The 16,674-nt window shown below is 35.8% G+C and overlaps 1 non-coding gene across 1 annotated transcript; it reads left to right on the top strand.

The window, feature by feature from the left end:
- The first annotated feature begins 10,511 nt into the window (after positions 1 to 10,511).
- Positions 10,512 to 10,615, top strand: LOC112822922 (U6 spliceosomal RNA). Its single transcript, XR_003207890.1, has one exon. It is a non-coding gene; the product is annotated as a U6 spliceosomal RNA (small nuclear RNA).
- Positions 10,616 to 16,674: the final 6,059 nt, after the last annotated feature.

Raw genomic sequence — 16,674 nt, 5'->3', positions numbered from 1 at the left:
AGGGGGGACAAACAGACAGATAGACACAGGCTAGCAACTCAAGCAACGGATCCCTACAAGCCCCAGGTAGTATTGTACTTCCACTTAGAGGCATGAAAGCACCAAATGTTACAGTAGAAACTTGGGACAGGATAATTTACCAGCTGAATGTTTAATGCAGAGCTATAGAAAGAAGTGGAACAGAGGGGAGAAAACTTACAATAAGTAGGACTAATATTTGCAGTGACATTTTGAGAGTAAAGGAGAATATTCATCTACCTCATGACAGGTGCTTATATGCAGTAATGGCATTTTTTTCCATCCAAGAGCTACTTAGATTGGTACTTTTTTTTTTTTTTTTTAGTACACAATGGTAATCTGGGACCAGGAGTTTAAGCTGGGTGCTTACATTTTTACTCAATGCCAGTTACTTTGTGTGGCATGTAATATCTCACATTGATCCTGTTTTTCTTTTCTCTCCTCCTCCTCCTTTTTTGTGTGTATGTGTATCTTTGAACCTGTTGCCTCAGTAGAGACCCTTCTGATGATGGCATAGGAGTGTGACCTATTGCAATGGGTCTTTTTTTTTCTCTCTCTTACTGCTTTTAAAGTCAGCAGGACAAGTGCAGAGGTGACAGCAGAAATACATACCTGTTTTCTCTTCCTTGTCTGCCATTCACAATGATTCTATATGCAACAGAAAAAAGAGACTAGATACCTGTTGTTTTTTTTTTTTCCTGAGTCCTGTATTCTGGCTTCTGTATCCCCCTCTACTGACTTCAAGGGTGGGAAAATGTATCAACATCTTAGATGCCAGCCTTAAAAGAGATGAGTCTGGACAGAGAAAGGACTCCTTTGGCAGCCAAATCCTGGGCATCAATAGCACAACAAAGCAAAGAGGTAAGAGAAGAATGGACTTCCTCAGACCTCTGCTGCCTTCTCCTTAGTGAGCTGCTGCTATCCCCTGCATTCATCTGTGTTTATCAGCTTCTATGAAAATGAATAACCGAGGTACCCACAAGTGCAGCGAAGAGGTAGGTTATCCCTCAGTTTAGAAAATTGACGTGGATTGAATTTAGGGCAAATACCTTTTCCAAGTTATAGAGACTCCCTCTCCTGTTCTTCTACCAAGCACATTCATAGAATTACAGTAAATTTGCATAAATTTGTGTCTTTGTCCCTTAGAGATCAGCTAGCTTGGCCTCTGTCCACACTTTTCACGGGAGGAAACTGAGGCATGAAAAGTTTGATGGATGTTGCCAAAATGACAGCTAGTTAGATAATGGCAGAGTCTGGACTGGAATCTAGGTGTCCCAATTCCTAGCCTAGCTCTTAACCCAGTGCACTATTTCCTGCCCTGCTCTATAAATAGGACTTTTTTTTAAAAAAATATTTCTCTCCAGCTTTTAGGTTGTCACAGGCTATTAACTATTTTTTTTAAAGAATTTTAAAATAAAAGCTGTAGTTTTAGGAAACTTGGAAGTCCATGGATTTCTCTTAGTGTTGTGGATTTTGTTTTTGCTCTTGTTTCATTTTTCCCTCATAATGAGGTGTTTTGTTTTGTTTTGTTTTATAGAATGAAGCACTTGATAGACTCAGATCTATACTTAGAGAAAAGTGCTCTATAATATAAAATAATGGTTCAGGGCTTGGTGTTAGAGTCTCTTAGCTCTGGTTTGATTGGAACTACACACCCCTTTGCTAATCATGTGACCTCGGGCAAGTTCCTTAATCTCTTAGAGCCTCTGTTTCCTTGTCCACAAAATTCTGGGCATAAAAACACTTTATCATAGAACTGTTGTGATGATTAATTGAGGTAAGGTATATGTAATGCATTATTTGTATAGTCTTAGGCTCATAGTAAATACTCAATTAAATGTGGCTGTGTGTGTGTGTGTGTGCTTGTGTGTGTTTACACACATGTGTTTATGATCCAGGAATAACTTTTTCTATTCCTGTGATGCTACATTAGTCCTGATTGTGACCGATAGCAGTTTGTTCTCAAGGCATAATTATAAATATGTGTAAAAAATGAGACACTTTGTAAGCAAACATCATAGCTTAACATATCAGTTTGGAGATGCTATTTCAGCATTTTGAAAAGAGTGTTGTGGAGGAATATAGGTATTTCAGACAGTAAGAGGTATTATACAAAAGAAAATTCATTAGCTAAATGATTAAGAAAGGCTGGCTTACACAAATTAAAAGGCTTTTTTTTTTCTTTCTCTACAAGATTTTTTCAGTTTTTAACTGCTAAAGGACATTGTGATTTCCAAAAATGAAATATTTGGCCAGGAAGCACTTTTTTCTTCAGACATCTAATGGACCTAGACAGTCATTTTAGGTAAAGCTCTTCTATTCTTATTCCAATTACATGGCCACAGTTTCAAACTCTTTTGGAAGGCTCTTGAGGGAATCACCTTGCAGTTCCGTGGACTGGCGCCTAGTTTTTGTAATATTTTTTCTTTTTTTTTAAACCAAAACCAGAATAAATTTTCACCCTGAGACCTTATTTCCTTCTTTATTTTTAATTGTGGTAAAAACATACATAACATAAAATTTACCATCATAACCATTTTCAAGTGCACACTTTGTGTGGTGTAGTAGTAGTAAATGCATTTACATTGCTGTGCGACCAATCTCCAGAAATCTTTTTATCTTGCAGAAATGAAACTCTATACCTATTAAACAATTCCCCATTCTCTCCTGCCCCAGCCCCTGCAAACCACCATCTTCCTTTCTGTCTCTATAAATCTGACGATTTCTATGTATCTCACATAAGTGGGACCATGCAATATTTGTATTTTTGTGATTGGCTTATTTCACTTAGCATCAGTCAGCATAATTAACACTAGCTATTGCAGCAGACTAACCAGAAACCTTCACTGCCTGACATATGACAGTTACTTTCTCACTCGTACAGAGACCAGTAGGAGTCAGGGGATCCTCCTACATTTTAGGGTTATGCCCTTTAGAAAATGTGGACTCTAAGGTGATTATGGGAGGGGAAATAAGGAATGGAGTAGACATCAAGACTCCTAACTGCTTTGGTTGGCCCTGAAGCAACCCCTGGCATGCCTTCCTGTAGTCCATTGGTTTAGCTTAGTTACATAGCACTAATCCATCTGGAGTGGAGGCTGGGAAATATAGGGGAACCTATGGAATTTGGGGGGCACTTACTTTGTGAGACATGTTGTATGAAGCACAATAGTGGTTGTTATGACTTTGTTAACTTAATATTGTGACTGTTATGACTTTGTTAACTTAATAGTTATTAAGTGGAGCACAGGATGCAGGCCAGTAAGTTGCAGTTCAGTAACAGACCACACGAGAAACTGAAATAGAAAAGTTTATTACTCACAGGTCATGGAGGAAGGACAACTCGAAGGACTGCATGGGGACATCAAGGCAAAGTGCAGAGAGAAGGCAGGACCTGGGGCTCATGTCTTTATAAGGGTCAGTGGGTAGAGTACTTTGGGGTTTCCAAGCTAGGTCTGGATTGATCAGTTCAAACCAAAGAGTTGGGTTTTGGTAAGCCCTACGGCAATATTATCTAAGGGATGAATAAGGCATATGGGTGCTGGGAGGTAGGGGAGACTGTTGCAGTCACATCAGGAACTTGCATTTGCTTGTGATTCTGATGCAGCTATCCAGGACAAGAGCTTGCAGGAGGGGCTAATGTCAGTTTCAAGTCCCTGCAGACTGCTTCACCAAACAAAATGGATGTTAAGGCAGCAGTACTATGGATTAGTTTAGCTGAATTCTCAATACTAACTATTTGAAAAATAATGATAAATATATGTGCATGATTTATTTAGTCCACAAAACTGGTAGACATAGGAATTCATCAATCTCTTGCAATAACTGTATGGTGTGCCTCAGGATTTTGTGGACAAGATAGGTTTCTAGTATTCATCATTAATCAGAACAAATACTGTAATTTTAACTAGCAGATAATTAGAAGCATGGAACTTAGGACAGTTTAATTTCCAGATAAGACCAGCACTGATTTCAACAGATAAATGTATTTGCTGTTTTTAAAGTTCTCCAGAGAGAACATTAGTGGTGACATTTTCTCCCATAGCCACTCCTGTGATGAACTTAATTTCAGTTATTTTGATGTGGGATTTTGGAATTATTCCTTATTGCCTCTATTGTGCAATAAATTAAGCTTACCACTTTGATTTGAAATTTCCATGTTGATACAGTTGTTTTGACTAATTGATCATGCCTTGAAGTTTTTTTTAATTAAAGGGATATTCATGAATTCTTATGTATACAACTGACTTAAATTCAGTTCAAAAGCCTATGGCATATTAAGTATGCAGTAATGTATGCTTTATACCTTATGTTTCACTGTCCATAATAATTACATGAAGACTATGCCTGCATTATACCAAAACACTCAATTAAAAAGTGCTAAGGCTATGAAACTGATTGTTTAGCATCACACACATAGACAAACTAAAAAAGAGTTGTTTGAGTAACTCCAACTTATAAAAACTACTGAATTCCATCAAAACATATTATATATTGAAACACAGTGATAGCGCATAACAGTATTGCCTTATGCTTTATTACAATGGCTAATTTTAGCCCCTAACATAGTTTCTGGTGGCCTTGTCTAACACGTTTGAGAAAAATAGATATTACTTTCCACCTGCTGTGAACTCACTTGGGAAGCCTCAATTCCTTTTTCAAAAATAGAGCCAATAACAAGTTATTTCAAAAATATATTTTTGGCAACGACTGGAATTTATTTGAAACTATATTTCTATAGTAAGCATGAGGATCATCTTGCATTATCAGGTGTTCTTATGCATTTTGAACATACTTAAACTTATATATAATCTTTAATTAATACTAGATCAGGTCTTTATAAAGTTATAATCCAGAGTTATGATTTACAAATCACTTGATTTTTTTTGGTATTAAATTCAGAGAGTGAATACCCATAATGGATGAGTTGTATGTAGGGTTAGTCACAGAAGGTTTGCATAGAGGTAAAGATGTCTAGAAGATTCTCCAACATAAGGAAATATGGGGATCCAGACTTCCTAAGAGAAACAGGAATAATAAAGTCATAGTTTTGACCAAATATATATGGATGAAGGGAAGAACTGAGTTCTATCGTATGATCTATTATAGGAGTTCTAATTACAATATGAAAGCTCTGTAGCTCTCATAGATTATTTTAAAAATGCATTTCTCAGCCAAAACTAAGCATTTTGGTTTCCAGTAGATTCATTTTTGTCCTTCTTTCAGTTAGGCTGGCTCATGCTCATTTATTCACTTTTATCATTAAAGAAAACAGCAAAATGACATCTCTCAGTTTATGCAAAAGTCAGTGGTAGGAAAAAAATACTAAAATTCTTAGTCCACTAGCTTTCAGTTTAGGTCATTGCTGGCAAAAACACCCTATGTCCTTTATATCAACTTATTTAAAATTCCTCCTTGATGTTTTTCCTTAGCAATGTGTTGTTTTTCCAATACACTATTTTTTTTTTGCTAGAGGAAAATATGAATTAATTTCTTGCAAGTTCTGTGAATCGTTCCACTTTCATTTATATTAAATGCAGTCTATAAATCCTGCAGGTTTGTTTTGGATTGTTTATAGAAATATACTGGGAAGGAAAGGATGATTGCTAAGCTGGATTTCGTAATGGACTAATCAGAGACTTTATCATAGAGTTCATTTTATTCCTTATTTATGATTTATAGTTGTTTCTTTAACTGCTTGCAAGGTACATGAAGGAGCATAAACCAGAAAACCATGAAAACATAAATATTTATTCAAATGTGTTATTTTTCGCCTGATAACAATGTTTTTTTTTTTTTAAGTTTTCTGTATTGGAGCATATTTTTCAAAGCAACTCACTCAAGTTTCTTCTCTTTTGTTTTGCTTTTATTTGTTTTTGCAAATTAGTAGGGAAGAGACAAAAGTTTTATTCTCCCAGAAGTTGCACTCACTGCAACTTTATCATACCCTAAGTTGAAAAGCATGAGGATGTGATAATGATGCTGTAACTATTGTTTCCCAAGGAGCACAAGTGAGAGGCAAAGCAAGCAGACAATCAGGTCACACTCCCAGTCTCGCCTTCTACATAATCTGAAGCATAAAAAGAGCTTTGCACAGATCTGGAATTTATAATACCATTCTCAAAAGCCTGTGTGTATAGGGGGGTGTGGTGTGTGTGCACACACATGCCGACATTTTATTCCTTAACAATCTCTCTAGGGATATTAATATTATGTCTAAACAATGGATTGGAAAGTAAAAAAATTCAAATAGCTGCAAACACTAAATAATTGCTTTGACTCCAGTGCACCAGTTTTACTGGATTCATCATTGTTTTAATGTTGCTAGTATGAGCCAGAATAAGGAAATCTGTGGGCCCAGTGATAAGCCCAAACATCCCTCTCTCATTGATATCAAATGCAGACACTATGAAAGCTATATTAGTAACACTTATTCCAAACATCGGCTGGGTGGCTGTGTTAACAGTAGTAGTAAAGTGTGCTTGCTTCGGCAGCACATAAACAGTAGTAGTAAAGTGCTTGGGTTCTAGAATCAGAATGCTGTGCTTCACATTATGGCTCTGCTCCTCTCTAGCTGTGATCCTATGTGAGTTACTTAACCTTTCTGGGACTCAATTTCCTCCTCTGTAAAATGTGAGTATTCTACCCTAGTTTTGCTATTGGGATTATATGTACTAAACCATTCAGCTATATAATGTGTTAAAGAGCTTAGTACAATGCTAAACACTTAGTACTCAGTAAAATTAGCTAACATTTGTATGTAATGTCTCACTAAAGATTTTACAGTTGAATGACATCAGTCATTATGTCTTTAATGAATATTAAAGCTGGGTATCCAATAATTATGTCTCAAGGAACAGTGAGTCCATTCACATTGAAGACACACTGAAGGTGCTTTAAAGATGATAGAATATAGGGTGCCTGGGTAGCTCAGTTGGTTAAGCAACTGCCTTCGGCTCAGGTCATGGTCCCGGAGTCCCGGGATCAAGTCCCACATCGGGACTTACCTCCTCTAGGGCAGAAACATAGCTTGGCTCAGGGCAGACTCATTGCATAGGACAGACTGCTTATGAAATCTTTGTGACAGGAATCCCAAATTATACATCAATTCATTTAACAACCAGCATTCCAAGGGAATGGAATTTGTTGGTTGTTTTTTATTTGTTTTTGTTTTTAGAATGTTAAATGTATAATGCTTGAGTATCCATCACTTAATATTTGTTATTTGGCTTTGAATGATGTATTTAATGGATGCCCATTTTCATGGAAACATGATCTAAGAGTATATATTTCATCACCGACAGTAGCAACAGGAGCAACAAAACAATTCCACAGAGAGTTTGTATTCCCCAATACATGTGGATGCAAAAGCTTCATTTATTTGTTTGTTTACTTATTCATTAATTTGTTCATTTATTCATTCATTTATTTATGCACGCATACATGCAAGCAACCAAGCAATCTGGTCAAAGTCATTCTGTATTTTATGATGGTTGAGATTATAATCAGACTTTTCCATGGTAATAGTCAACACTAAAACTTAGCAGAGTGGCATCTATTTTCTAAGATAAAGGCAATAAACACTTTTGAATATGCAAGAGATCCGATAATGTAATTACCATGAGGCCTTATTGAAGACTCTACTGGAGGCTGATATTCAGGCAATAAAGAAATGAATAGAAAAGCTACGGAGAAAGGTTGGTATAGCACATTAGGAGTGTAGGGCTAGAAATGTAAGGCTCTGATTACAGGGCTACCATCAGAAGACTAAGTATTAAGATTTCAGGACTAATAGGCAGATCAATGTGGGAGTTCTGAAAAATCTAATAACAGAAGTAGAAAGATCTTTTAATCTGCTAAAATTGATGGTAAAGGAGAGAGGAAATGGGATTGCAGAAAATCATTCTATATACTAACTTAATTACTGTTCACATAACATTTTGAATAGAGCTATGTAAGTAAATAAGTGGACAATTCTAATAAACCACTGCATTGGTAACTGTGTTGGGAAACAGTATAAATTATAACTTATATAAAGGGCAATTTAGTAATATATAGCAAAGATTTAAAAAGACACATATTCCTTGACTTAGAAAGTCCATTCAAAAATTTATCCTGTAAACTCCAACATGGATGAAATGATATATATACAGTTAATTATTGTAGCATCATTTGTAAGTGAAAGATTAAAAATACCAAAATGTCTATCAGTAAGATACCAATGAAATAAAAATGTAAAAGCACCCAATGGAGAGGCAAAGGATAGGAAATTGTATGTGCTGAAATGATGTCCAAGGTAGAGTAAATGAAAAACAGAAATGAGAAGAGTTCATGCTACCATTTGAAAAAAATGTAGAAATTGCTTGTATGCATATTAAATATCTCTAGATGCATACCTAAAAACTTCATAGCAATTTACTTTAAAGGGGAGAACTGGGTGTTAGGATTAGAGGTAAGGAGGGAAATTCATTTTAGACCTTCTTTAGACCTTCTTCTTCTTTAGACCTCATTTTTTAAAAAAATTTTTATTGTTATGTTAATCACCATACATCATCAGTTTTCGATGTAGTGTTCCACGATGTAGTGATCCTCTGGCTATTTGGGGTCTTTTCTGGTTCCATACAGATTTTAGGATTATTTGTTCCATTTCTTTGAAAAAAGTGGATGGTATTTTGATGGGGATTGCATTGAATGTGTAGATTGCTCTAGGTAGCATTGACATCTTCACAATATTTGTTCTTCCAATCCATGAACATGGAATGTTTTTCCATTTCTTTGGTCTTCCTCAATTTCTTTCATGAGTATTTTACAGTTTTCTGAGTACTGATCCTTTCCCTTTTTGGTTAGATTTATTCCTAGGTATCTTATGGTTTTGGGTGCAATTGTAAATGGGATCAACCCCTTAATTTCTCTCTCTTCTGTCTTGTTGTTGTTGTATAGGAATGCCACTGATTTCTGTGCATTGATTTACATCCTGCCCCTTTACTGAATTCCTGTATGAGTTCTAGCAGTTTTGGGGTGGAGTCTTTTGGGTTTTCCACATAAACTATCATATAATCTGCAAAGAGTGAGAGTTTGACTTCTTCTTTGCCGATTCGGATGCCTTTTCTTTTTTGTTGTTAGACCTCATTTTTAAAGGTTGTAGCATTAGTATTTATTACATTTAAAAATGAACTAAATGTAAATAAAAGAAAAACAAGAAATATTCATCTGTGTCATTTGTGACCTCAGTGAAGATGGCTCGTCGGAATGGTTTGGAGTAGGTTGAGAGGAAAATGGGGGTTGAGAAATTGGAGAAAGGACAATAGACACATGGACATCTTTTCAATAGGTTTACTTGTGCTTAAAGTTATAGATGAGGGCAATAGAGTTATAGGTAATAGGTAAAGATAGACCATAAGATAAATATAGATAATGGAAAAGATTGATAATACCCCAATATATTTTCATGGTAATGGGGAAGATCCAGTATCTAGGATGTAAATTTTACCCAAAATAATGACTTTGGTTTTGAAACATTAGATTTTTTTTTCTGATAGGAATTGTATATAAGGACTTACTCTCTATTAAGGCCACTCCTCCTTGGTGGCAATAGGAACACTTTATCTGTATCTATTTCTTTTTTTTTTGCATTTTTTTATTTTATTATGCTATGTTAATCACCATACATTACATCATTAGTTTTTGATGTAGTGTTCACAATTCATTGTTTGCGTATAACACCCAGTGCTCCATTCAGTACATCCCTTTGTTTATCTCTATCTATTTCTGTAAAGAAAGGGGGCAGAGAGGATAACTGAGTAGATGGAACAAAGCCACATGATCATGGGAAAAGACAGTCCTGGTGAGGCTGGCAGGTAGCATGGTATACTATCTCTACCCTCCTTGTCTTGCTACTTTCAGATTCCACCAATATTCTTAGTATGTGCTGCTTGGGAGAGTTGAAGGGAGGAGCAAGTGACAGGATATTCTGTAGGTCTAGCCCTACAGAACAAATGGAATATTGTTACTGAAGAGAGAGATGGAAAAGAGTTTGAAATATTCCCATTTCAAGATCTACAATTATGTAGAGATTTATTTTGCCTTCCATTCCAATATATATTCTACTTTTGCAGTTTATCTGTAACTTTGGGGAAAATTTATTTTGTTTATTGCATCTGTCTCTCACCTCCTGCTCATGCTGTGGTTCACACCCAACCCAAGCTCTGGCCATCTACACCCAAATGTCTTCTCTCTTCCTATCATTTTTTGATGTACTATTCTATGGCTTTCTATTTCCATCATGTGAAAATTATTCCACTTTCTCACCAGTGGGCTCTCCACCTTCTTCTGCTCCAACTTCATTTTTTAGGACTCTCAATTGACAATACAGACAAGTAGGTGGAGTTATTGCATATTGTTTTGGCAGATGAATGACTAGAAATTCTAGCACCTACAACAGGGGCCTGTGAATTTAACACAGGGTCAGTCAATGTTATTTAAAATAATGAATAGTGCTCACTTCGGCAGCACGTATACTAAAATTGGAACAATATAGAGATTAGCATGGCCCCTGCACAAGGATGACATGTACAATAATGAATAATACAATTTCAAGAGAAGTAGATTTTGGTTTAATTGAATGCAGCTCTTTTAACAGAGCTGCCCAGTGCAGAACAGACCAGGCTTTTCTTTCCAAAATACACAGGGTTTTCGTTCGGGTCACCTAACTCCCAGTTTGTTATAGTGGGATTTCTTCATTAGATAGGCAGTTGGTCTGAAAATGTCTAAAATCTTTCTAAATCTTAACAGTTTATGATCATTGGATTCATTCTCTACTTATCATTGAGGCCCATTCTTATGTCTGCATTGCTTATGAAGAAGGTGACTTACTTATAGGAAAGTGATTCACTTTTTAGTAAGATACTAGTTCTTAGGGGCACCTGGGTGGCTCAGTTAGTTGAGCGACTGCCTTCGGCTCAGGTCATGATCTCAGGGTCCTGGGATCAAGCCCCACATCAGGCTCCCTGCTTGGCGGGAAGCCTGCTTCTCCCTCTCCCACTGCCCCTGCTTGTGTTCCCTCTCTTGCTGTCTCTCTCTCTGTGTCAAATAAATGAATAAAATCTTTAAAAAATAATACTAGTTCTATATAAAAATCAAAATAATTTCATCTTTAAAAAAGTCAGACTGCCTAGGTATTCAACCAGCTTTTGCCAGAGGGGGTTTTTTGAAATGAACTGAGACAGAGGCACATGACTGCTCAGGCCTCTAGCACAGCAAGGGCCACCAAGATGAGAAACAACTTGCACAGCTGTTCAAAAGAAGGGAGAGGCACTGGTTCCAGACCTGCTCCAGAGAGAAGCTCAAAGGTACTCAGCACTGGCAGAACAAAGAACCCCAGGAGGGAAGCTTTGCTCCAAAAGAGGTTTTTGCTTCAGGAGAAGACTGTTCTAGGAAAAGGAGACTGGCTGTTTCAAACTCAAAACAAAACAAAACAAAACAAAACTGATCTCATGGCTCTGAGCAAAATAGTGAGTAGAAAAGAAATATTAACTTGAATCCAGCTGAGAGACATGGATCAAAGTAAACCTGCATATCTAGGAAGAGAAATGACTGTTTCTTGTACTTAGCTTTGGCCTGATTTTCCTTTGTTTTGTATTTTGTATTTTTCTATTATTTACAGTTGATAAATATGCTTTGAAACTATGAGCCTTTTTTTACTTTTTCTGTATCATTCATATTTAATTCTAGGAACATTTATGGAATGTCTCTTATAGAGTAGACACTATATAAGTTGCTACAGTTTAGAAATACCAGGGCATGGCTCCTTCCCATATGAGAGCCTAATGGGATAGCCACACAACTCATGGTAATAGCAGGGAGTGGTTAAAAAGTATAGGTTTTGGAATAAGATGGGCTAGAATTTAAATTCTGATTATATCATTTCTTATTTATAAGGACAAAGAAAAGTAAAATGAATTCTAATCTTCAATTCCCTTATCTGCAAAATGTGGATATGTCTCATGGGTTATTGTGAAAATTAAATGAGATTATATATGTTATTGACTGAATTGGATCCCCCCATGTTTATATGTTGAAACTCTAATTCCCAGTATAACTCCATTTGAAGATAAGGTCTTGAAGGATTAATCCATTTATTTGTGGGGAGAAAGGCAGAAGTATTTCTAGCAGAAAATATGAGGAAACATACTTGGGAGATTTAATTCACTAAACTGAATGCTAGAAGATATGGTTGGAAAGATCCAGATCTCAGTTGTAAATGTTAGGCTGCACAGATATCTCATTTCTCTCTAGGTCCATTCTTTACTTTTTTCTGTCTTGCTTGCTACCTCATGAGTTGACCTGTAAGGACTGTAGGTAGAAGTTCTTATGCCTTTTGGCTTTTCCAGCCAGTGGAAAACTGCAAGAAAATACCAAAGGGAGGTGGAGAAAGAGATCAAGACATATATTCCTCTGGTTTCCTCTCTAGGAGGTAGTCTCCAACTGACTGTGTCCATTGATTAATAATCACTACTACATATAATTTGACCTATTCTAAGTCTCTTTCTTTCTAGGTTCTCTTCTTTGTTGCTTTGAGCCTAAGGGTGGCAATGAGTCTTCCTTTGAGACTCCCAGATTCTCGCATTGTCCCTTTGTAATTTTCCATGTCCTGTCTATACCACTGTGATTCTTTCTTTTGTAAAAACACAGAAATGAAAACTGTCCTACAGTTTTCCTGATTTGAGTATAATCTGTTTCCTTTTAGAACTTTACTGATAAGGATTGATTTCTGTATTAAGACTCTACTCATTAATTCATTCATTTAATCTATCATAAACATCTGTTGAGAGCTCATAAGGGTGCTGCTAAATGCTATCTCTGGTCTCATGGAGTTTAAAGTCTGGTGTGAGATATATACAAGTAAATAGCAATAACAAAATAGCATAATAGATGTTAAAATGAAGAAAGTTTAAGGTACATAGCAATGATGCCTGACCTGAACAGGATTTGAGCAACAGTATGCAATGTGAGATTGGCACAGTAGAAGATAATACAGAAATTTAGTACATAACAAGATGGTACTACATTCTAGCAATGAAAATGCATGACAGGGAGTGAGACATTGTAGATTTAGCTGTATATATTTTGTCTAAAGGATTAGTCATAGAAGCACTATGGTGAGAGTAGTCCATAGACTTAGCCAGGACTGATCTGGATGTGGTCCTTGTTTTAGATAGATTTAGGAATAATCTGACCTCATTAGATGAAATTAATTTTGGTCCTTCTTAAAAAAATTGAGGTAAAATTGACATACAACATTATATTAGTTTTAGGTGTACAAGATAATGATTTGAAATTTGTGTATATTGTGAAATGATCACCACAATAATTCTAGTTACCATCCATCACTATACATTGTTACAGAATTTTTTTCTTATAAACTTTTGGGATTTATTCTTAGCAACTTTCAAATATGCAATACAGTATTCTTAACTATAATTTCCATGCTGCACATTACATCCCATGACTTATTTATTACTAGAATTTTGTACCTTTTGACTTCCTTTACCCATTTTGCCCACCATTCACCACCCCCGCCTCAGACAACCACCAATTCGATGAGGTTTTTGTTTTGTTTTTTAGATTCTAGATATAAGTGAGATTATGTAGTATGTGTCTTTCTCTGTGACTTATTTCATTTAGCATAATGCCTTAAGGTCCATCCATGTTGTTGCAAATGACAAGATTTTGTTCCTTTTTTTATGGCTGAAATATTCTTGTGTGTGCGTATCAGCTCTTCTCTATCCATTCATTCATGGATGGACACTAAAGTTGTTCCATGTCTTGGCTATTGTAAATAACACAGCAAAGAATATGGGGATACCTGTGTCTTTTCAAGTTGGTGTTTTCATTTTCTCCAGATAAATACCCAAATGTGGAATCTCTGGATCATATGGGAATTTGATTTTTAGTTTTTTGAGAAAACGCCATACTTTTTCCCATAGTGGCTACATCAATTTACATTCCCATAAACAGTGCACAAGGATCCTTTTTTCCACATCTTTGCCAGCACTTATTTCTTATTTTTTCAATAATAGCCATTCTAACAGGTATGAAGTGGTATCTCATTGTGGTTTTGATTTTAATTTACTGGATGATTAGTGATGCTGAATGTCTTTTCATGCACCTATTGGCTATGGCTTTGGAAAAATGTCTATTGAGGTTCTCTGCCTATTTTTTAATCAGATTATTTTATGCTTTTGAGTCACATGAGTTCCTTATATATTTTGCGTATTAATTATGTATCAGATATATGATTTGCAAATATTTTTTCCCATTCATCAAGTTACCTTTTTATTTTGCTGATAGTTTCTTTTGCTGTGCAGAAGCTTTTTAGTTTGATGTAGTCCCACTTGTCTATTTTTGTTTTTGTTGCCTTTGACTTGGCATCAAATTTAAAAAATCATTACCAAGACCAATGTCAAGGAGCTTACCACCTCTGTTTTCTTCTAAGAGTTTTGTAGTTTCAGGTCTTACGTCCAAGTCTTTAACCAATTTAGACTAACTTTTGAGTGAATTTTTGTGTATGGTGTAAGATAGTGGTCCAGTTTCTTTTTCTTTCTTTCCTTTTTTTTTGCATGTGGCTGTCCAGTTTTCCCAACACCATTTATTAAAAAGACTGCCTTTTTTTCCCATTGTATATTATTATCTCCTATGTCATAGATTAAGTGACCATATAAGTGTGGGTTTATTTCTGGGCTCTCTATTCTGTTTTATTGATCTATGTGTCTATTTTTGTGCCAGTACCATACTGCTTTGATTACTACAGATTTGTAGTATATCTTGAAATCTGGGATTGTGATACCTCCAGTTTTGTTCTTCTTTCTCAGGATTGCTTTGACTATTCAGGGTCTTTTATGGTTCCATGTAAATTTTAGGGCTGTTCTATCTCTGTAAAAAATGCCATTGGATTTTTGATAGGGATTACATTGAATCTGCTGATTGCTTTGGGTAGTAAGGACACTTTAACTATGAAGTCTTCCAATCTATGAGCATTGAATATCTTTCCATTTTTTTGTGTCATCTTCAGTGTCTTTCATCAGTGTCTTATAGTTTTCTGTGTACTGGTCTTTCCCCTCCTTGGTTAAATTTATTCCTAAGTATTTTATTCTTTTTGATACAATTGTAAATGAGAGTGTTTTCTTAATTTCTCTTTCTGATATTTCATTACTAGTGTATAGAAATGCAACAAATTTCTGTATATTGATATTGTATCCCAAAACTTTATTGAATTCATTTATTAGTTTTAATAGTTTTTTAGTGGTGTCTTTAGGGTTTTCTACATATAACGTCATGTCATGTGGAAATAGTGACAGTTTTACTTCTTTCTTCTTCTTTCTTCCAATTTGAATGATTTATATTTCTCTTATCTAAGTGTTCTGGGTTGGGCTTCCAATACTATATTGAATAAAAGTGGCAAGAGTAAACATCTCTGTCTTGTTCCTGATCCTAGAGATACAATGGAAGACATAAAGTGAAACATGATGGCTATAGGTGTACATATTTTGTTTGAAGAATTGGTCACAAAAAATCCTATGGTAGGAGTGGTCCATAACCTTGGCCTGAACTGATCTGGATATAGTCCTTGCCTTAGATGGACTTTTGGATAATCTGACCTCATTTGATGAAGTCATTTTTGGTTCTTAATTGTTGAAGGAGGTCTAGGCAATGATGTGTAGTTGGAACGTGTAACTGGAAGTCATCTTGCTTTTAAATTTGTCTTCTCTACCTCAGAAATAATATTTTGATTTCCTACTCATTGTTTTTCTCTCTTCTCTTTTTCATTTAAAAATTTCTCAAATGGCTAGTGCTTGTATTAGTCAGGGTTTTTCAGAGAAATAGAACCAATAAGATGTAGGTATAAATTCTTATTTTAAGAAATTGGTTCCTATATTGGGTCAGTAGTGGGGCAGCTAGTAAATCTAAAATCTGGAAGGCAGATCAACAGCCTGTAGTCCTAGGGAAGAAATAATGCTTCAGTCTAGAATCTAAAGGCAGACCAGAGACAGAATTCTTCTTCCTTAAGGGACCTCCGTCTTTTCTCTTAAGGCCTTTGACTGATGGGACGAGGCTCACTCACATTAAAGAAGATAATCTGGGAACTAGAGAGTATCATGCTAAGTGAAATAAGCCAATCAGAGAAGACAGTTATATGATTTGACTCATGTGGAATTTAAGAAACAAAACAGAGGAGCATAGAGGAAGGGAGGGAAAAATAGAACAAAACATAATCAGAGAGGGAGACAAACCAAAAGAGACTCTTAACTATAGGAAACAAACTGAGGGTTGCTGGAGGACAGGTGGGTGGGAGGATGGGGTAACAGGGTGATGGGCATTAAGCAGGGCACGTGATGTAATGAGCACTAAGTGTTATATACAACCAATGAATCACTGAACTCTACCTCCAAAACTAATAATACACTATCTGTTAGTTAATTGAATTTAAATAAAAAAAGAAGATAATCTGCTTTACTCAAAGTCTACTGATTTAAACATTAATTACAGTTTTAAAAAATGCCCTCACAGCAGCATGTAGACAAGTGTCTGACCAAACAACTGGGTACTATAGCTAAGTTGACACATAAAATTAACCATCACAATAAATATACATGACCT

The sequence above is a fragment of the Callorhinus ursinus genome, unplaced genomic scaffold (genome assembly GCF_003265705.2).
Source record: "Callorhinus ursinus isolate GAN/ISIS: 27379988/994484 unplaced genomic scaffold, GSC_fseal_2.0 scaffold8, whole genome shotgun sequence".
Taxonomy (NCBI): domain Eukaryota; kingdom Metazoa; phylum Chordata; class Mammalia; order Carnivora; family Otariidae; genus Callorhinus; species Callorhinus ursinus.
The sequence above is the reverse complement of the archived record's forward strand: the minus strand, read 5'-3'. Positions and strand labels throughout refer to the sequence as shown.